Source organism: Aotus nancymaae, unplaced genomic scaffold, assembly GCF_030222135.1.
Source record: "Aotus nancymaae isolate 86718 unplaced genomic scaffold, 86718_ANA_hifiasm-v0.15.2.pri h1tg000115l, whole genome shotgun sequence".
Classification (NCBI taxonomy): Eukaryota; Metazoa; Chordata; class Mammalia; order Primates; family Aotidae; genus Aotus; species Aotus nancymaae.
The window spans coordinates 13,573,707-13,594,849 of record NW_026988530.1 but is presented as its reverse complement, the minus strand read 5'-3'; the positions used below and the strand labels follow the sequence as shown (position 1 = coordinate 13,594,849).

Here is a 21,143-nt window from a genome sequence, read left to right as displayed (position 1 = left end):
AGGTAATCACATGGAGGTTGAGACTTGAAAGACGATATCAGATTCCTCCTTGGAAACCTTTTCTCTAGACACTAGAACAACAAATCTTACCAAAAACAAATGTTAATATTCTTCTGTGTTCAAAATCACCACCCATTGGGAAAATAATTAAACTTGAGGGACTCAATGATTCTGATTAGTTGTTTGCATCTTGTCATCTTCCAGAGGGCACCCCTCATGGGTTTGACACTGACAAGCAGGCAGATGGCCTTGCTCAGCTGGAGGATGACAGGCATTTTTGTAACCCGTGACCCCACTCAGGCTCTCCCACTGCAAGACCAATCGGGCTGAGGCTTCTGGCTGAAGTGCAACCAGCAAGGAAGGGGTCCAGTGCCCAAACCTGAAGGCTCCTTCCAGGTGTCAAAGCACTTTGTAAGGGAAGCTTTGTTCCTGCCTGGATCCCATGCATGTGTTTGCATTTTCTGCACAAAGGGCTTTATCCAGGAACACCCTCAGGAGCTTATAGTGTTTGGACTCCAACTGAAGGGAATTATTCACAAAGTCTCCACTGCTCATTAAATGACATTAATTATGGGATTCACTAGAAGCTGCTGGCCTTTCAGTCGCACAGACCTGCCTCTACACCATTGGTTCCTAACATTTGTGGCACCAGGGAACAGTTTCATCGAAGACAATTTTTCCATGGATGATGATGGTGGGTGGTTACGGGATGAACCTGTTCCACCTGCATTCATCAGGCATTAAATTCTGGTAGGGAGTGCTCAACCTAGATCCCTTGCATGCACAGTTCACAATAGAGTACGGCTCCTAGGAGAATCTAATTCAAAGCTGATCTGACAGCAGGCAGAGCTCAGTCAGTGATGCTCCCCCACCCCCACTTACCTCCTGCTGTGCGGCCCAGTCCCTAACACACTGCACACCTTAAAGCATCCACAGCTGGGGAGTTGGGAAACCCTACTGTAAATGCTTGGAGACTTTACCCTCCAGAAAGGGACATAGAAAACCAGGAGAAAGAGGATCCCCAAGTCGATGTGCATTTTTTGGACCCTTGAGGAAAGAGTGTGAAGGGGATTGGCCCACCCACCGTCCCTCTGCCTAGCATCATTCCCAGTAACCCAGATGAAGAATCTGGGGTACTTCAAGATAACTGGGGCTTGCTGTACCAGGGAGCACCAGAAAAGGACACAACCAATGTGTCTGTGTAGATTCATCCGCTGTAACTGCTTTATGACTCTGGCACAGGGTGTTGATAGCAGGGAAGGCTGAGCATGTGTGGGGCAGGAGTGCACGGGAAATTTGCTGCTTCTCAGATCTGCTGTGATCCTAAAACTGCTATAAAATGAATTCAATGTAAAAGGAGGGGCTAAGTCATGTCACTCTGGGAAAATTTGGCCACTTCTTATAAATTATATTTAGTCTTACCGTGTGATGCAGCAATCCTGTTCCTAATGATTTATACGTTTGATTTTAAAACCTATGCCCCACGAAGCCTCCAGGGGGATGTTTGCATCACCTTGATTGATTGCTGCCTTTCCCCACTCTGTGAGTGTTACTTATAGGGTGACAGTTGAAATACTGTTTGCTATATAATTAGAACATATGCATCTTTCTATTGTTTCTTTCCCTCGATTACTTAACCCATTTTCTAAACACATTTAAACCTCACACGTCCTGTCAACTCTTCAGCCCCAGCATAGCTGCCTCCTCCCTCAGGGTTTCTGACACTCTCAGGATGTGGTTTTCACACTATGTATCTTGCACAGTAATACACGGCCGTGTCCTCAGATCACAGGCTGCTCAGCTCCATGTAGGCTGTGTTCGTGGACGTGTCTGCAGTCATGGTGACTCTGCCCTGGAACTTCTGTGTGTACATTGTATCACCATTTTCAGGATCAATATGTCCCATCCACTCAAGCCCTTTTCCAGGAGCCTGTTGCACCCAGCTCATGTAGTAGTTAGTGAAGTTGTATCCAGAAGCCTTGCAGGAGACTCTCACTGATGACCCAGGCTTCTTCACCTCAGCCCCAGACTGCACCAGCTGCACTTCAGAGTGGACTCCTGTGGAGAGGACACAGGAGTGGATGAGATCTCTCTGGACTGGACCCAGTTCCCATGTCAGCCCTGGAACTGAGGATTCTCTTACCTGTAGCTGCTGCCACCAAGAGGAGGATCCTCCAGCCCAGTCCATGGTGAGGTGCTGTGCTGTGGAGTTTCTGTAGGGGAGGGATGTGGTTGGTGTGTGATTCTCTCCGGGCAAGGACAGATCTGTATTTACCTCGGTAGACACCAGTGAATTTGCATATTCATGAGGCAGGTATTTCATAGCTCAAGCCACCCCAACCTGAGGAAGAGAGGTGGCACCTGGACCATGCCACAGTGGGATGCTGAGCTCCCTGCCCTGAACTTTGTTTCGTGATATTTGTCCTCTGGCATGCTCAGAAGTCCAGGAAGACAGAATCCCTCTCACAGAAACCCAGGGTCTCACAGGGCATGGTCCTCAGTGTGATTCCTTGTTCCTATGGACAACCTGAGCAATCAGGTTGGACAATCACCTCAGTGTGATTCCTTGTTCCACACTGACAACCTGAGCATTTCCTGGGCCTTGCCCTCTGCACATCTGACTTCTGGGATGAGTGTGTCTCCCGATAGTACCACCCATTGAATAAAACCATCCTCAATTTCTAACTATAATTACCTTTGAGAGGCTTACACATTTCTCCTTTTAAGTGTGGTTTGCACTAAATTATTAGGTTAGGTATAGGCTGCATATACAAGGTAATACCTAAAGACAGATCAGTACTTGCTAAATTCTTATTGAAATTTTATATCATTATTGCTTTGAAAGAAGGAATATTCAATCCCAGAGGGAAAAAACCCTCCTCTCCTACTGTGCACCTGCCCCAGGGCTGGGTGTGTGCTGAGCGCCCCCTGCAGCTCAGCTCCTGCCCTGCAGGGAAGTTCCTGTCTGGGTTCCCCTAGAATTCTCCTCCCAGCATCTCAAGCCCAGTATGAAGCGGCTGTGCCCTGGCTCAGAATGCTCTTTCTGTAACAACAATTGCTTCTCACACCCATCTTAAAATAGGACACCCACTTTAGAAAACCCAACATAATCTACAGGGTCACCTTAGCACAGCAAGCAAGGAATTCAATTTCCAGAAAATACACTGCTCCCCTGCCCAACACATCACCTCCTCACCAGTACGATTAATCTGGATTAAAGAGAAAAGTGTGGCAATGCACAGACTCTGCCTGAGGACTAGAATTAGGGAAACAGCTTTGCTGGAGCTGCAGATGCACCGATACGGTCCAGACATATGGCGAGTCCAGGAACTGTTGGGGATTTTGGAGGAAGCCACTTTTTTTTTAGGATTCTTTGATAGAAAATCACATCAGATTTTAACTTTAATCGGGGACCCTATGTTTCAAAGCTCACCTCACACACACTCACAGTGGCATATTTGCACAGTAATGAGCCTCAAATTTTCCATCCTTTCTAGTGTGCTGCCAATGAAATGTGCTTCTGGCCAGGTGTGGTGGCTCACACCTGTAATTCTGGTACTTTGGGAGGCTGAAGCAGGTGGATCGTGAGGTCAGGAGGTCACGACCATCCTGGCTAACATGGTGAAATCCCGTTTCTACTAAAAACACAAAAATTAGCTAGGGGTGGTGGCACATGCTTGTAGTCCCAGGTACTCAGGAGGCTGAGGCACAAGAATTGCTTTAACATGGGATGCGGAGGTTGCAGTGAGCTGAGATCGCACCACTGCACTCAAGCCTGGGTGACAGAGCAAGACCCTGTCTCAAAAAAAAAAAAAAAAAAAAAAAAAAAAAAAAAAAAAAAAAAAAAAAAAGTGCTTCCAAAACTGAGCTTAGTCCTGGTTATATTTGTGGTTGTCGTTGTCTTGTTTTTCCAAACAGAGCTAAGGCAAGCTCAGTACTACTGGAGATTTGGAAAGTGTCTTCACCTTGTTTTTGCCCCTTCTCACTCGGGAACCCTGCAGATGCCCCATGAGAGGTAGATTTAAGGCCATTGAGGGAGGGGCCGTGACCTTGGTCCTGAAGCTGTTGGTCTCAGAGGCTTTAGATCCCTTCACTGTCCTTGACTCGTTGTCTCCCACTGCCTTGGGTTTCCCTAAGTTCTAGTACTCAGGCAGAGTCTTCATTGCCACACTTTTCTCTTTAATCCAGATTAATTGTATTGGTGAGGAGGTGATATGACGGGCAGGGGAGCAGGATATGTTCTTGAAATTGAATTCCATGCTGTTTCTTCTCTGTGCTGCGCCCTTTATGAGGGGTCTCCAGTGGTTCAGCTGATTCTCCTCCGTCCTCTACTCCCCCTCCTGGCTGCAGCATCCACAGATTATTCTGTTGAATCTCACCCCAGTTGTTTTATTAATTGTACCCCTTCTCATGACACAGGAAGGCTAAGATGAAACTGTCTGTGATGGAGGAGAATCCCTTCCGCTCACATAGAAGAGAGATCTTGAAAAGTATTTTTTCTCTGTAGGATCTGTCTGGATAAAGTTCTGGGCTTTTCAGAGAAAAGTTCTGGTGACAGAGCCATGAGGGAATCTGTTTGGAGTCTTGTGAACCCGAAAGTATCCAGAGGGAAATTCCATGGAAGTGTGGGGTGTGCACCCCACCTCAGGATTTCTTACCCTATCCCTGTCCACCCCTGTCTTCCAGACATTTACAGAATTAATATGTAATATTGCCACCAACTTGTGCTTTCAACTGAAGAATCACCCAATTCATAAACTTAGAAAGGAAACTTTATTTCTGATAAAGGGTTGAAGCTGCAGGAGGGCCATCTTAACAGGCTGGGGAGCAAAGCCTCCCACAGAGCCTGTGAGCAGGCACTTCAAGAGAGGGGAAGAGGAGAAATGAACTCATGTGAATGGATTGACCAGTGTACACACTCAGCAGCCTATAGAAGGAGCTATGGATATTCAAGTGGTGGGCAGGCTCTCATGTGTAATAGGCAAACACACCTGTCACATGCATTTCATGTTTGTTTTAGGACGAGGACTTAAGAACTAAGCGAATTACAATTGGGCCCTGTACATTGAAAGGGCTTTCTGCAGGGGCAGAAAGACACAGTGCACAGCCTCCGTAAATTGGCAGGACAAGGTCATGGTCAGTGGTCTCTTCTCAGGAGAAATGTACTGAAATCAGTCTCTTGTCCAGTCGAAGCTCTATTTATGGCTGTGGAACAGGGGCAGAGTTACCCTGTGTCTCGAGTTCCATGAGCTGCAAATGTTTTAATATTGCTTATCTCAAGACCAGTGCTTATACGGCTACTAGAGAAAAAAAAGCCCTGTGACAGTTACAACATAGAAAGAAATTTCTTTCTTTCTTTTTTTTTGAGACAGAGTATCCCTCTGTCACCCAGGCTGGAGTGCAGTGGTGTGATCTAGGCTTACTGCAACCTCCACCTCCCAGGTTCAAGCAATTCTGCCTCAGCCTCCCAAGTAGCTGGGATTACAGGCACCCGCCACCATGTCTGGCTAATTTTTGTATTTTTAGAGACAGGGTTTCACCGTATTGACCAGTCTGGTCTTGAACTCCGCCCGCCTCAGCCTCCCAAAGTGCTGGGATTACAGGTGTGAGCCTCCATGTCCGGCTCTGCTATGCAGATTTCTAAACCCATCACAGGAAGCAGTTCCAACTAGGAGCCACCCCCAGCTCTAGGTCGGCCTGCAGGAGAGCCGGGAGCTGCTGTTGTTCAAAACTCCACCTGCTGCAGGGATCACGGCAGCAGCCACACCTGGGGGTACCAGGTAAGCAAATGCAGGGTGAGGATGAGGATCCCCCAGCCCTGGGAGAGACCTGTGGCCATCCTTCTCCCTCGTCACTCACCCCGCGGGGACACAGCATCTCCCCAAAGATGGTCTTGATGCAGGAGATCAGGTACTCGTGCAGGTCCTCACTCAGCCCCTCGAAGTTCCTGCAGGCCAGGATGACCACCTCACGAGGGTGCCGCTCCAGCCACTCTGAGATCTCCGGGAGCGTGTCCTGGGGAGAGGGAGGGGGCGGGGCAGAGTCCTTCACGAGTCCCACAGCTCGGGGAAGGCTGGGCTCCATGGGTCACACCTGTCATTCCAGCGCTTTGGGAGGCCAAGGCGGGCGGATCACCTGAGGTCAGGAGTTCAAGACCAGCCTGGCCAACATGGCGAAACCCCGTCTATACTAAAAACATTCAAAAAAATTAGCTGGGTGTGGTGGGTGGGCGCCTGTAATCCCAGCTACTTGGGAGGCTGAGTCAAGAGAATTGCTTGAACCTGGGAGGTGGAGGCTGCAGCCAGCCATGTCGGCCAGGCACGTTGGCTCACAGCTGTAATCCCAGCACTTCAGAAGGCCGAGGGGGAACAGATCACCTAAGGTCAGGAGTTCAAGACCATCCTGGCCAACATGGCAAAACCTCTGTCTCTACTAAAAATACAAAAATTAGCCAGGCGTGGTGGTATGCACCTGTAATTCCAGCTACTCAGCAGGCCGAGGCAGGAGAATCGCTTGAACCCAGGAGGCGGAGGTTGCAGTGAGCTGAGATCAAGCCACTGCACTCCAGCCTGGGCAAAAGAGCAAAACTCTGTCTCAAAAAAAGAGAAAAGATGAGGCCAGAACAGTGGCAATCCCAGTGCTTTGCGAGGAGGCTGAGGCCGATCCCAGAGAATTGGCTTCAGTCCAAGAGTTTGAAATTAGCCTGGGCAACAGGGCTACAAAAAATAAGAATTAAAGAATTAGGTGTGGTGGTTCACACCTCTAGTCCAAGCTAGAGGTAGCTGGTAAGCTTAGACAGGTGGATCCTCCTGCAAACAGGAGGCTGCAGTGAGCCAACTCAGCCCGGCTCGGTGGCTCATGCCTGTCATCCCAGCACTTTGGGAGGCCGAGGCAGGCGAATCACCTGAGGTCAGGAGTTCGAGACCAGCCTGGCCAACATGGTGAAACCTTCTCTAATAAAAATACAAAAATTACCTGGGCGTGGTGGCTGGTGCCTGTAATCCCAGCTATTTGGGGGACTGAGGCAGGAGAATCTCTTGAAATGGGAGGCAGAGGCTGCAGTGAGCCGAGATGGCGCCATTGCACCCCAGCCTGGCAAAAGAGAAAGACTGTCTCAAAAAAACAAAAAGTCCAGGAACCCTACCAAGCTCTGGCGGGGAAAGGAAGAGGTGGGCAGGGCAGGAAGGGGCCAGCGTAGGGGGCAGAGCAAGTGGAGAAAGGGGGAGCTGGTCTGGGTGCTGGGGGTCACACCTACAATCCCAGCACTGTGGGAGGCCAAGGCGGGAGGACTGTGGGAGGCCAGAGGTGGGAGGACTGCATGAGCCCGGGAGCTCAAGACCCACCTGGGTAACACGGCAAGAGCCCATCTCTACAAAAACCTGGAAAACGAGCCCAGTGTGGTGGTGTGTGCCTGCAGTCCCAGCTACTCAGGAGGCTGAGGCAGGCAGATTGCTTCAGCCCAGGAGGCTGAGGCTGCAGTGAGCTACCATTACACCACCCTATGCCAGCCTGGGTGACAGAGCAAGACCCTGTCTCAAAAAAAGCAAGCATGTGGATGTGTGTACATGTGTGCATGCATGTGTGTGTACATGAATATGTGTGTGTCTGTGTGGGTGTCTTTGCATTTTTTTTTTTGAGATGGAGTCTTGCTCTGTTGCCAAGGCTGGAGGGCAATGGCGCCATCTCCACTCACTGCAACCTCCCCCAGCCAGGTTCAAATTATTCTCTTGCCTCAGCCTCCCAAGTAGCTGGGACTACAGGTGCGTGCCACACCGCCCGGCTAATTTTTGTATTTTCAGTAGAGACGGGGTTTCGCCATGTTGGCCAGGCTGGTCTTCAACTCCCACCCCGGGGTGATCCACCTGCCTCAGCCTCCCAAAGTGCTGGGATCACAGGTGTGAGCCTCAGCTCCTGGTCTCTCTGCCTGATTCTGTGTGCACATGTGTGTCTGTCTTCAAGCGTGTCTCTGCACAGACACCTGTCTATATGCACGTGTGTGTGTGTATGCAGGCATGTCTGTGTTTCTGCACACATGTCCATTTGTCTGTGCACACCTCAACTGGAAGCCACTTCATATGCAGACTTGTGACGTCTGGAAACTCCAGGGAATGAGTCAGATACCGCAGGTGCAGAGTAAGTGAGGGGGATGGTGTGGGACAATGCCTTTGCACCCCGAGGCCTCTGGGTGCCTGCCATGGTGTCACAGGGAGCCACAGGCAGGCCTTAGGACAGTGACTTCTCATGTTCAGATTTTAGAAGTCCCTCTGGCAGCCAGGAACAGAACACACTGAAAAAAGCCTGGACGGGGGTCAGGGAGATAACTGACTCCATTCTGCAAAAGACCAAGAGGGCTGGACATGGAGGCTCACACCTGTCATCCTGGCACTTTGGGAGGCCGAGGCGGGCAGATCCTCTGAGTTCAGCAGTTCGAGACCAGCTGGGCCAAGCTGGTGAAACCCCATCTCTATTAAAAATACAAAAATTAGCTGGGCATGATGGCGGGCACCTGTAATCCCAGCTACTCGGGAGGCTGAGGCAGAAGAATTGCTTGAACCCGGGAGGCGGAGGTTGCAGTGAGCCGAGATGGCGCCATTGCTCTCCAGCCTGGGCGACAGAGCAAGACTCCGTCTCAAAAAAAAAAAAAAAAAAAAGTGCAGACAGCCTGACAAAGCCTGGGGGACCAGTGCTAGCCAAAGTAACTGGTGAAAAATGCAGGAGGAACCCATGCAAGCTCAGAAACGCACATTGGTGCAGAAGTCCCCGTAAGCCAGGTACGGTGGCTCACGCCTATAATCCTAGGACTTTGGGAGGCCGAGGTGGATGGATCACGAGATCAGGAGATCAAGACCATCCTGGCTAACACTGTAAAAACCCATCTCTACTAAAAATACAAAAAATTAGCCCGGTGCATGCTTATAATCCCAGCTACTCCAGAGGCTGAGGCAGGAGAATTGCTTGAACAGGAAGGAAGACGTTGCAGTGAGCTGAGATTGCGCCACTGCTCTCCAGCCTGGGTGACAGAGCAAGACTCTGTCTCAACAAAATAGAAAGAAAACAAAAAGAAAAAAAGAAATGAAGAAATTCACACTGGTCGAGAACCCCCCGTACCCCAGGTGTGGTGGCTCACGCCTGTAATCCCAGCATTTTGAGAGGCTGAGGCGGGTGGATCACCTGAGGTCAAGAGTTCAAGACCAGCCTGGCCAATCTGGTGAAACCCCGTCTCCACTGAAAATATGAAAATTAGCCGGGTGTGGTGGTGGGCGCCTGTAATCCCGGGTACTTGGTAGGCTGAGGCAGGAGAATCCCTTGAACCTGGTGGGCGGAGGTTGTCGTGAGCCGAGATTGAGCCACTGCACTCCACCCTGGGTGACAGAGTCAGACTCCATCTCCAAAAGAAAAAAAAATAAGTGCTCCTAACAGATCAGCAGGCGTCAGCATCTCCTGGTCTCTTGTCTGGCCCTGAAGCTGACATCGTCATCCCACTAAGGGTCAGGAACCTCCCGTCCCTATGGCAGTCTGGTTCCCCGTGGGAGGCCGGCCGCCTCCTGAGCGCTCCCCGTGCATCCCCCCAGCCTGGTCGTACCTCCACCGGTGCCATGGTGTATACCATGTGAACAAAGTGCAGGTTCTTCTCAGAGCCGTCCAGCATGAGGGCAATCTGCAGGTCTAAGTACCGCACGCCGGCATCCAGCTGCTCCGTGATGTCCAGCACCTGTGGGCAGAGGGGCTGTCACGTCTCCCTGCTGGTTGCCGTGGCTTCAAAGCTCATATTGCACAGGCTGGTTTCTTTTATTTTCTTCAGACGGAGTCTCGCTCTCTCATCCAGGCTGGATTGCAGTGGCATGATCTCGGCTCCCTGCAACCTCCACCCTCCAGGTTCAAGCGATTCTCCTGCCTCACCCTCCCGAGTAGCTGGGATTACAGGCACCTGCCACCACGCCTGGCTAATTTTTCTATTTTTAATAGAGACGGGGTTTCGCCGTGTTGGTCAGGCTGGTCTCGAACTTCTGACCTCAGGTGATCCACCTGCCTCAGCCTCCCAAAGTGCTGGGATTACAGACATGAACCTCCATGCATGGCTACGAGTGGCAAAATTATTAACATATAAAGGTGAAAGAGGGGCTGGATGCGATGGCTCAGGCCTGTAATCCCAGCACTTTGGGAGGCTGAGGTGGGTGGATCACGAGGTCAGAAGTTCAAGACCAGCCTGGCCAACATGAAGAAACCCCGTCTCTACAAAAATACAAAAAACAATCACGTGTGGTGGTGGATGCCTGTAATTCCAGATACTCGGGAGGCTGAGGCAGGAGAATCACTTGAACCCAGGAGGCGGAGGTTGTAGTGAGCAATTGCACTCCAGCCTGCTGACAGAGAGAGACTCCGTCTCCAAAAGAGACAAAAAAGTTGAAAGAGTGTGGTGCTATGTCCTATACACAAAATATTAATTTAAAAAGCCAAAACTGGCTGGGTACCATGACTCACGCCTGTAAATCCTAGCACTTTGGGAGGCCGAGGTTGGAGGATCACCTGAGGTCAGGAGTTCGAGACCAGCCTGGGCAACATAGCTAAACTCTGTCTGTATAAAAAAAAATTTAAAAATTAAAGAAAGGTAGCCAGGCATGATGGCACACGCCCATAATCCCAGCTACTCAGGAGGCTGAGGCAGGAGGATCGTGTAAACTGGGAAGGTGGAGGCTGCAGTGAGCTCTGATTGCACCAAGTACTCCAGCCTGGACAACAGAACAAGGCCCTATTCCCAAGAATATAAACGCAGGCTGGGTGCAGTGGCTCACATCTGTAATCCTGGCACTTTGGGAGGACGAGGCGGGTGGATCACCTGAGGTCAGGAGTTCAAAATCAGCCTTGCCAACATGCTAAAACCCAATCTCTACTAAAAATACCAAAAGAATGCTAGGTGGGCATGGTGGTGGGCACCTGTGGTCCCAGCTACTCAGGAGGCTGACGTAGGAGAGAACCACTTGAACCTGGGAGGCGGAGGTTACAGTGAGCTGAGATCGGGCCATTGCACTCCCGCCTGGGGAACGGAGCAATACTCCATCTCAGAAGAAAAATAAATAAACAAATATAAATGAAAGAAAGAAAAGAGGCCAGGTGCCGTGGCTCATGTCTGTAATCCAAGGACCTTTGGGAGGCTGAGGTTGGTGGATCATGAGGTCAGGATGTCAAGACCAGCCTGGGCAAGATGGTGAAACTCTGTCTCTACTAAAAAATACAAAAATCAGCCGGGCGTGGTGGCACACGCCTGCAATCCCAGCTACTTGGGAGGCTGAGGCACAGAATTGCTTGAACCCAGGAGGCAGAGGTTGCAGTGAGCTGAGATCGAGCCACTACACTCCAGCCTGGGCCACACAGCGAAACTCCATCTCAAAAACAACTTAACGTAATACAACGTAGCAACATGATGACCCACTCTTCTTCCTTCGGGGAGGGGGCTCTGGGTAGGCAGAGGTTCTGTGTTTAATCCTGTCTCCCTGCAAATGTGCGGCCACACTCTGCCTCTTGAGCTCCTGGGGACTCACTCAGACCTTACCTGAGTGACGGAGCATTTCAGCATCACGGGGTGCAGACCCTACCTGGGTAATGACAATATCGGCAACACTCACACCCTACCTGGGAGAGGGACCATGTCAGCATCACTGACACCCTCCCTGGAAGAGAGACCATGTCAGCATGACTCACATCCTACCTGGGAGAGGGACCATGTCAGAATCACTCACACCCTACCTGGGAGAGGGACCATGTCAGCATCACTCAGTCTTGACCTGGGACAGGGAGCATCACAGCATCACTAACACCCTACCTGGGACAGGGAGCATCTCAGCATCACTGACACCCTACCTGGGAGAGGGACCATGTCAGCATGACTCACACCCTACCTGGAAGAGGGACCATGTCAGCATCACTCAGTCCCTACCTGTGACAGGGAGCATCTCAGAATCGCTGACAACCTACCCGGGACAGGGAGCATCTCAGCATCACTCACACCCTACCCATGTCAGCGTCACTAACACCCTTCCTGGGAGAGTGAGCATCTCAGCATCACTCAGTCCATACCTGGGACAGAAATCATGTCAGCATCACTCACACCCTACCTGGGAGAAGGACCATGTCAGCATCACTGACACCCTACCTGGGTCAGGGAGCATCTCAGCATCACTCACACCCTACCTGTGAGAGGGAGCATCTCAGCATCACTGACACCCTACCTGGGAGAGTGAGCACCTCAGCATCACTCAGTCCCTACCTGGGACAGGGACAATGTCAGCACCACTCACACCCTACCTGGCAGAGGGACTATGTCAGCATCACTAACAACCTACCTGGGACAGGGAGCATCGCTAACACTCTACCTGGGATGGAGAGCATCTCAGCATCACTGACACCCTACCTGTGACAGGGAGCATCTCAGCATCACTGGCACCCTACCTGGGAGAGGAACCATGTCAGCATCACTCAGTCCCTACCTGGGACAGGGAGCACCTCAGTATCATTGACACCCTACATGGGAGAGGGACCATGTCAGCATCACTGACACCCTACATGGGAGAGGGAGCATCTCAGCATCACTGACACCCTACGTGAAACAGGGAGCATCTGAGCATCATTGACACCCTACATGGGCCAGGGAGCATCTGAGCATCATTGACACCCTACGTGGGCCAGGGAGCATCTAAGCATCACTGACACTACCTGGGACAGGGAGCATCTCAGCATCACTGACACCCTACCTGGAACAGGGAGCATCTCAATATCACTCACACCCTACCTGGGACAGGGACCATGTCAGCATCACTCACACCCTACTTGGGACAGGGAGCATCTCAGCATCAGTGACACCCTATCTGGGGGAGGGAGCATCTCAGCATCACTCACACCCTACCTGGAACAGGGAGCATCTCAATATCACTCACACCCTACCTGGGACAGGGACTGTGTCAGCCATCATTCACACCCTACCTGGGAGAGGGACCGTGTCAGAATCACTCAGTCCCTACCTGGGACAGGGAGCATCTCAGCATCACTGACACCCTACCTGGGACAGGGAGTATCTCAGCATCAGTGACACCCTACCTGGGAGAGGGAGCATCTCAGCATCACTCACATCCTAACTGGGAGAGGGACTGTGTCAGCATCACTCATACCCTATCTGGGAGAGTGAGCACCTCAGCATCACTCAGTCCCTACCTGGGACAGGGAGCACGTCAGCATCATGCGGTGCAGAGCCTACCTGGGTGACGGACCATTTCAGCACCACGGTGCGCGTGATGCAGCGGAACGCCTTGTTGAGCAGCTGCAGCAGCCGGGACTCCTCCTGGGAAATGGGTGACTTCTTGTTGAGTCAGTACATCACGGTGTCGTAGCTCCCTGCGGGCAGAGCACACGCAGGCACGTCACCCATCAGCCCCGTCCCCGCCACCCGCTGTGCATCCCTCAGCATCATGTTTACAGCGCAGGCACAGGCATGGCGGGGCTGGGCGGATGCTGTCCCCAGAAACTCACGTCCACCGGAACCTCAGGACAAGACCTGTGTGGAAACAGGGTCTCCTGGGATGTCATTCAGTTGAAGTGAGGTCATGCTTGAGTAGAGCACGTCGCAAATCCAGTCACAGGTCTCTATCTGAGAGACAGATAGCCTGGGCGCAGTGGCTCACACCTGTAATCCCAGCACTCTGGGAGACCGAGGCAGGCGGATCACAAGGTCGAGAGATTGAGACCATCCTGACAAATATGGTGAAACTCCGTCTCTACTAAAAGTACAAAAATTCGCTGGACGTGGTGGCGGGTGCCTGCAGTCCCAGCTACTCAGGGGACTGAGGCAGGAGAATCACTTGAACCCTGGAAGGGGTGGTTGCGGGGGGCTGAGATCACACCATTGCACTGCAACCTGGGTGACAGAGCAAGACTCTGTCTCAAAACAAAAAAAAAAACAGGAGGAAACAGAGACACAGAGAAGACCTCATGAAGATAGACGCAGAGCTGGAGTGATGGGGCCACGAGCCCAGGACACCTGGAGCCCCTAGGAGCTGGGAGACGGAGGGAGCAGCCTCCCACCAGAGCCTCAGGAGGGTGTGTGGCCCTGCCCACAACTTGATGTCAGACTCCTGTATCCAGAGGTGGGAGAGAGTAAATTTCGGTCGCTTGTGGCCTCATAACGTGTGGTCACTTATTACGGTGGCCACAGGAAACACAGACCTTTATGGGGACCTTTGTGCAGTCTGATCAAGGGCTGGGCACCAGCATTTCCTGCCTGTGAAACATAGCTGTTCCTAAATATATGTATATATTTAAATATATATAAATATAATATATTAAATATATGTATATAAATATATTTGAATATATGTACTCATAACATATAAATACATGCATATAAATATATATGAATTTATATACACATATAAATATATGTATGTAAATATGGCAATATATATACACATAATATGTAAGTATGTGTATATAAATATGCATGATATATGCATATAATATGCAAATATACATATATAAATAAGAAGATACATATGTAACTACATGTAAATAACATGTAAATATATATACACAAACACACATATAAATATATATATAAATACATACAAGTATATTCGCAGAGATAGGGTCTCACTATGTTGCCCAGGCTGGTCTCAAACTCCTGGGCTCAAGTGATCCTCCCACCTCGGCCTCCCAAAGTGCTGGGATCAGAGGTGTCAGCCACCGCGCCTGGCCTGAATGTATTTCTAATTTCTGACCCTCAATGCCTATGGTTAAAGCCCCCAGCTTAAACATTGCACAGATGGACCACACCTTCAGCTGTAGCCAAAACGTGGAAACAGTCCAGGTGTCTGTTGACGGATGAGTAGATAAACAGAGTGTTGTCCCCTCGTGCTGTGAAATATTACTCAGCCATGAAAAAGGAACGAGGCTCTGACATAGGCTGCAACGTGGATGAACCTTGAGGATGTTAAGAAGCCAGATATGAAAGACCACATATCCTAAGATTACATTAACATAAAATGTGGAGAACAGAGAAAAACACAGTGACACAATGTGGATTTGTGGTTGACTGAGACTGGGGTGGCAATGCGAGAATAAGGAATTATTATTTGGAGATGGAGTTTTGCTCTTGTTGACCAGGCTGGAGTGCAATGGGGCAATCTTGGCTCATCACAACCTCCGCGTCCTGGGTTCAAGTGATTCTCCTGCCTCAGTCTCCCGAGTAGCTGGGATTACAGGCATGGGCCACCACGCCTAGCTAAGTTTGTGTTTTTAGTAGAAACAGGGTTTCTCCATGTTGATCAGGCTGGTCTCGAACTCCCGACCTCAGGTGATCCACCCGCCTCAGCCTCCCAAAGTGCTGGGATGACAGGCTGGGATCCACCATGCCTGGCTGCAGGTATGCCTTTATTAGCAGCATGAGAACAGACCCACACAGTACACACATGTGTATGTGTGTATATGCATGGGCATGTGTGTATGTGTGTGTGTGGGTGTGTGCCTATGTGCACATATGCATGTTTGTGCATACCTATGTGTGTGCATGCTATGTATGTGTGCACATGTACGTGTATACCTGTTTACATGTGCCTGTGTGTATACATGTGTGCATGTGTACCTGTGCATATGAGTACATACATGCATGTGTGTGCTTGTGTGCACATCCATGCCTCTGCATGTGTGTATATATACATGTGCATACATGTGCTCATTGTATGCACATGTACGTGTGTGCTTGTGTACTTATGTGCATGTGCATGTACCTGTGTATATGTACATATGTATGCATGTGTGCATGTTTCATGCCTATGTGCATGTGTATACGTATGTCCATGTGTGCCTATGTGCACGTGTGCATACTTATGTGTGCATATGTACATGAGCACATGCATGCATATGTGTGCTTGCATGCATGTGTGGATACTCATGCCTATGTGCATATGTGTACGTGTATATATGTGTGCATATGTGCACAACTGTGTATATACATGTGTGCTCATATGTGTGCATTCTTCTATGCACATGTACCTGTGTGTGTGCATGTGTACCTATGTGCATGTGTGCACATACCTGTGTGCGTTTATACGTGTGTGCATGTACATGTGTGCACCTGTGCATGTGTGTGCATGCCTGTGTGTACACGAGTACCGGTGTGCACGTGTGCACACCCATGCCTTTGTATGTATACACACACGTGTGCACTGTGCACATTATGTGTCCGCATCAGCAGGCTTTGTGGGATTTCCCTACACCCAGGATTGCTCCTACAGCGGGCACCTCCACTGGGGAACACAGGGGCAATAGCCCCTGCCCCTCCCACCCTCACCTGGGGTGGAGAGGTGGTGGAGGGGCACATCCCAGAGCTGGGGACACAGCGCCGACATCCAGTCCTCATTCTCATTTCTGAAGCGAAGGCCTCAGAAGCTGCTGGGAGCACTCGCCTGCCCGACCATCAGAGGTGAACCCCGGGAAGCAACCTGAGGAAGAAGAAGAGGAAAAGAGGTTTTCCGTGGTGAAATTTGTGCTGTTGGCAGGCACAGTGGCTCATGTCTGTTATCCTAGCACTTTGGGAGGCCGAGGTGGGCAGATCATGAAGTTAGGAGTTCAAGACCAGCCTGGCCAAGATGTTGAAACCCCATCTCTACTAAAAATGCAAAAATCAGCTAAGTTCCTGCAGAAAGGGTACTCCCACTAGCCATCGTGGCACGAAGAGTACAACGAACAAAGGAAAACATACACATTTATCCCTGACACATTTGGGGTCGTCCTTACTGCTGTGTCTCATCTCCGTTGGCTGGAGCCAGACCTCAACATCTAAACTAAAACCCGACTGGCTGATAACTTAAAACTTTTCTAAACAGGTGAAAGCCATGCAGAGCTGGGGCATGCCGGTGAGCACGTCCAGCACAGATATCTCTGTTAAAATACAAGGACATAGAATGTACTACGTGCCTGTGAGCACGGCATCTCTTAACAGCTGCTTAGGATAGGGCTTCTAGCAAAAAGTCAAGAAGGCTTTTGAAGGAAGTGTTTAAAACGATTATTCCTAACATTTATGAATCTTTCTTAAACAAGAAACAAAACTTTGAGGAGGAATTTTTTTTCCTTCCCACAGTTTAATTTGCAGGGCCCCGGTTGCAGAACCCAACAGTGTAGCAGAAGAGTTCTCTTTCTTTCCCATGCATATGGAACTGAAAGAGAGAGAGAGAGAGAGAAACAGAGAGAGGTCCAGAGCCACCCAGGGCAAACCCCACCCCAACAAGGAGTTCACAAAGCCTCTTTCCTGGGGTGACTGCAGCATGTCTCTTGCCTTCTGGGGAGCCCCCACCCTGAGATCATACGTTAAACCCTCCAGCCTAGGACAGTGAAAAGGTCCCCACAGGTGATTCCGTGGGGTCTCCCAGCTGTGGGGTCTACCAGGCATGGGGGCCTAAATTCTGGGTGTGTCAGAGCCACGTAATGCACTGCCTGGGAGGGGCCCAGGTCCTGCACCTCCCAGCCTGGCCCCCACAGGGGCTCCGCCTCCATCTGTTGGGGTATTGAGCCCTGGTGTGGGAAATCTGATGAAGTTTCCCAGGCTTATATAACAAGGAAAACAAGGCCAGGCACGGTGCCTCACGCCTGTCATCCCAGCACTCTGGGAGGCCGAGGCGGGCAGATCACGAGGTCAAGAGATCGAGACCAGCCTGGCCAAGATGGTGAAACCCCATCTCTACTAAAAATACAAAAAACTTAGCTGGGCCTGGTGGTGGGCACCTGTTATCCCAGCTACTCGGGAGGCTGAGGCAGAACTGCTTGAACCCGGGAGGCGGAAATTTCAGTGAGCCAAGGTCGCAACACTGTACTCCAGTCTGGCGCCTGGTGATGGAGTGAGACTCTGTCTCAAGAAAAAAAACAACAACATGGAAAACACGTTTTTGTGTTTTGTTCTGTTTTGAGATGACATCTCGCTGTGCTGCCCAGGCTGGAGTGCAGTGGCGCGATCTTGGGTTCGAGCGATCCTCCTGCCTCACCCTCCCAAGTAGCTGGGATTACAGGCGCACACCACCACACCAGGCTACATTTTTTTGTATTTTTAGTAGAAATGAGGTTTTGCACCATGTTGTCCAGGCTGGTCTTGAACTCGTGACCTCAGGTGATCTACCCACCTCAGCCTCCCAAAGTGCTGGGATGACAGGCATGAGGCACCGCACCTGGCCAGGGTTTCTCGTTATCAGCATCCCCCTATGTCTCTGTAGCCAGGAGCTCTTTTCTTCTCCCCTCCTTCTTTCTGGCCTAATAAACTCTGCTCCTTAAAACCACTCCACCTGCGTCCCGGTCATTTCACCTAAACTTGTTCATGCTCTGACCAGCGCGTGGTATTTCTAAGCCAACAGCGCCACCTAGTGGAAACAGAAATCCTCTTCATAACACACATCGCCAGTCCTCTGCCATCCTCTTCATTCCCCTCTCATACCGTTAAACGGGAGGGTCTGGCCACGCCATGGCTCACGCCTGTCATCCCAGCACCTTGGGAGGCCGTGGTGGGTGGATCACGAGGTCAAGAGTTCGAGACCAGCCTGGCCAACATGGTGAAACCCCGTCTCTACTAAAAGTAGGAAAATTAGCCGGGTGTGGTGGTGGGCGCCTGTAGACCCTGCTACTCGGGAAGCTGAGGCAGGAGAATGCCTTGAACCTGGGAGGCGGAGGTTGCAGTGAGCCGAGATTGCACCACTGCACTCCAGCCTGGGGGACAGAGTGAGATTCTGTCTCAAAATAAAACAAAAAGTGTTACAGCTCTTTTAGAATTTGTCTAGCAGCCTTTCCGTGTTTTGCCGGAAAGCCCCTAAAAAATTTATTTAAAAAAATAATAATAAAATAAGGCCAGGCGTGGTAGCGCACACCTGTAATCCCAGCATTTTGTGATGCCGAGGTAGGCAGATCACCTGAGGTCGGGAGTTCAAGACCAACCTAACCAACATGGAGAAACCCGTCTCTATAAAATTAAATTAAATTAAATTAAATTAAAATAAATCAGGCTCTAAGCTACTTCTCTGATGGGAGAGCTCTGCTTTCAACAGTTAGGAGGAAGATGGCTTCTGTAGCCACATTTGAGTCTGGATATTGTCCCATCAGCAGGAGAATGGCCATTCTGTTCCTACTTTTTTTTTTTTCCTCTTTCTTTCTTTCTTTCTTTTTGAGACACAGTCTTGTTCTGTTGCCCAGGCTGGAGTGCAGTGGTGCAATCTCAGCTCACTGCAACCTCTGCCTTCAGGTTCAGGCGATTCTCCTGCCTCAGCTTCCCAAGTAGCTAAGATTACAGGCACACGCAACCACGCCCAGCTAATTTTTGTATGTTTGGTAGACAGAGGTTTCACCATGTTCGTCAGGCTGGTCTTCCACTTCCGACATCAGGTGATCCACCCATCTTGGCCTCCCATAGTGCTGGGATTACAGGCGTGAGCCACTGTGCTTGGCTTTCTGTAAGATTTTTAAGGACTAAATTAGCCTGTTGACAGTTTCAGATCTGAGGAATGTTCCAGATGGACCTGGGGTCTCCTCTCAGAAATGGGACCCAGAGGGGCAGGGCATAGTGGCTCATGCCTGTAATCCCAGCACTTTCAGAGGCCGAGGCCTGAGGTCAGGAGTTCAAGACAAGCCTGGCCAACATGGTGAAACTCCGTCTCTACTAAAAATACAAAATGTAGCCGGGCATCATGGCACATGCCTGTGATCCCAGCTACTTGGGAGGCTGAGGCAGGAGAATCATTTGAAGCCCGAAGGCAGAGGTTGCAGTGAGCTGAGATCACATCACCGCATTCCAGCCTGGGTGACAGAGGGAGACTCTGTCTCAAAAAAAAAAAAAAAAAAAAAAAAAGGGACGTGGAGGAAGGGAAGGAGCCCCCATCTCCTAGAGAAGAGGCTCACCTCAGCAGACTCCAAACTGCAAACCCACCTTGGGCCCCAAACACAGGGGGAGTTAGGAATTAGTTGCTCTTAGCTGGGTGCAGGTGCTCACGCCTGTAATCCGAGCACTTTGGGAGGCTGAGGCGGGTGGATCACCTGAGGTCAGGAGTTTGAGACCAGCCTGGCCAACACAGTGAAACCCCCATTTCTAATAAAAATCCAAAAAATTAGTCTGGGTGGCAGAGCGGGACCCAGTGTCTCTAACAACAAAAAAAAGAGTTGTTATTAGTACAAAGGAATATCTGCATTAAGATAACGGCTATAGAGACCAAGGGTTTTTGTTTGTTTGTTTGTTTTTAGATGGGAGTTTTGGTCTTGTTCCCCAGGCTGGAGTGCAATGGTGCTATCTCGGCTCACTGCAACCTCTGCCTCCCGGGTTCAAGTGATTCTCCTGCCTCAGACTCCCGAGTAGCTGGGATTACAGGCGCCTGCCACCACGCCTGGCTAATTTTTGTATTTTTAGTATAGACAGGGTTTCCCCATGTTGGCCAGGCTGGTCTCAAACTCCTGACCTCAAGTGATCCACGCACCTCAGCCTCCCAAAGTGTTGGGATTAAGGGCGTGAGACCCCCGCACCCAGCCAGACCTGCGTTTTAATCTCCACCTCCTGGGTTCAAGTGATTCTCCTGCCTCAGCCTCCAGAGTAGCTGGGATTACAGATGCATACCACCATGCCCAGCTAATTTTGTATTTTTAGTTGCGATGGGGTTTCACTGTGTTGGCCAGGCTGGTCTTGAACTCCTGACCTCAGGTGATCCACCCGCCTCGGCCTCCCAAAGTGCTGGGATTACAGGCGTGAGCAGCTGCACCTGGCTAAGAGCAACTAATTCCTAACTCCCCCTGTGTTTGGGGCCCAAGGTGGGTTTGCAGTCTGGAGTCTGCTGAGGTGAGTAACCTCTTCTCCAGGAGGTGAGAGCTCCTTCCCTTCCTCGACGTCCCATTTCTTTCTTTTCTGAGACAGAGTCTCCCTCTGTCACCCAGGCTGAATGCGCTGATGTGATCTCAGCTCACTGCAACCTCTGCCTCCTGCCTTCAGATGATTCTCCTGCTCAGCCTCCTGAGTAGCTGGGATTACAGGCACATGCCACTGTTTCCAGCTAATTCTTTGTATTTTTAGGAGTGCTGGTGTCTCACCATGTTGGCCAGGCTGGCCTCGAACTCCTCCACTTTGGCAAAACACACTTTCC

The 21,143-nt window shown here is 50.4% G+C and overlaps 1 non-coding gene and 1 pseudogene across 1 annotated transcript; one reads left to right on the top strand and one right to left on the bottom strand.

Annotated features, from left to right (window-relative positions):
* Nucleotides 1-1,025: 1,025 nt before the first annotated feature.
* On the bottom strand, nucleotides 1,026-16,463 carry LOC105709340 (PI-PLC X domain-containing protein 1-like; annotated as a pseudogene).
* Nucleotides 16,464-18,775: 2,312 nt separating this feature from the next.
* LOC135272594 (U7 small nuclear RNA) lies at nucleotides 18,776-18,837 on the top strand. The gene has a single exon (XR_010340615.1). It is a non-coding gene; the product is annotated as a U7 small nuclear RNA (small nuclear RNA).
* Nucleotides 18,838-21,143: the final 2,306 nt, after the last annotated feature.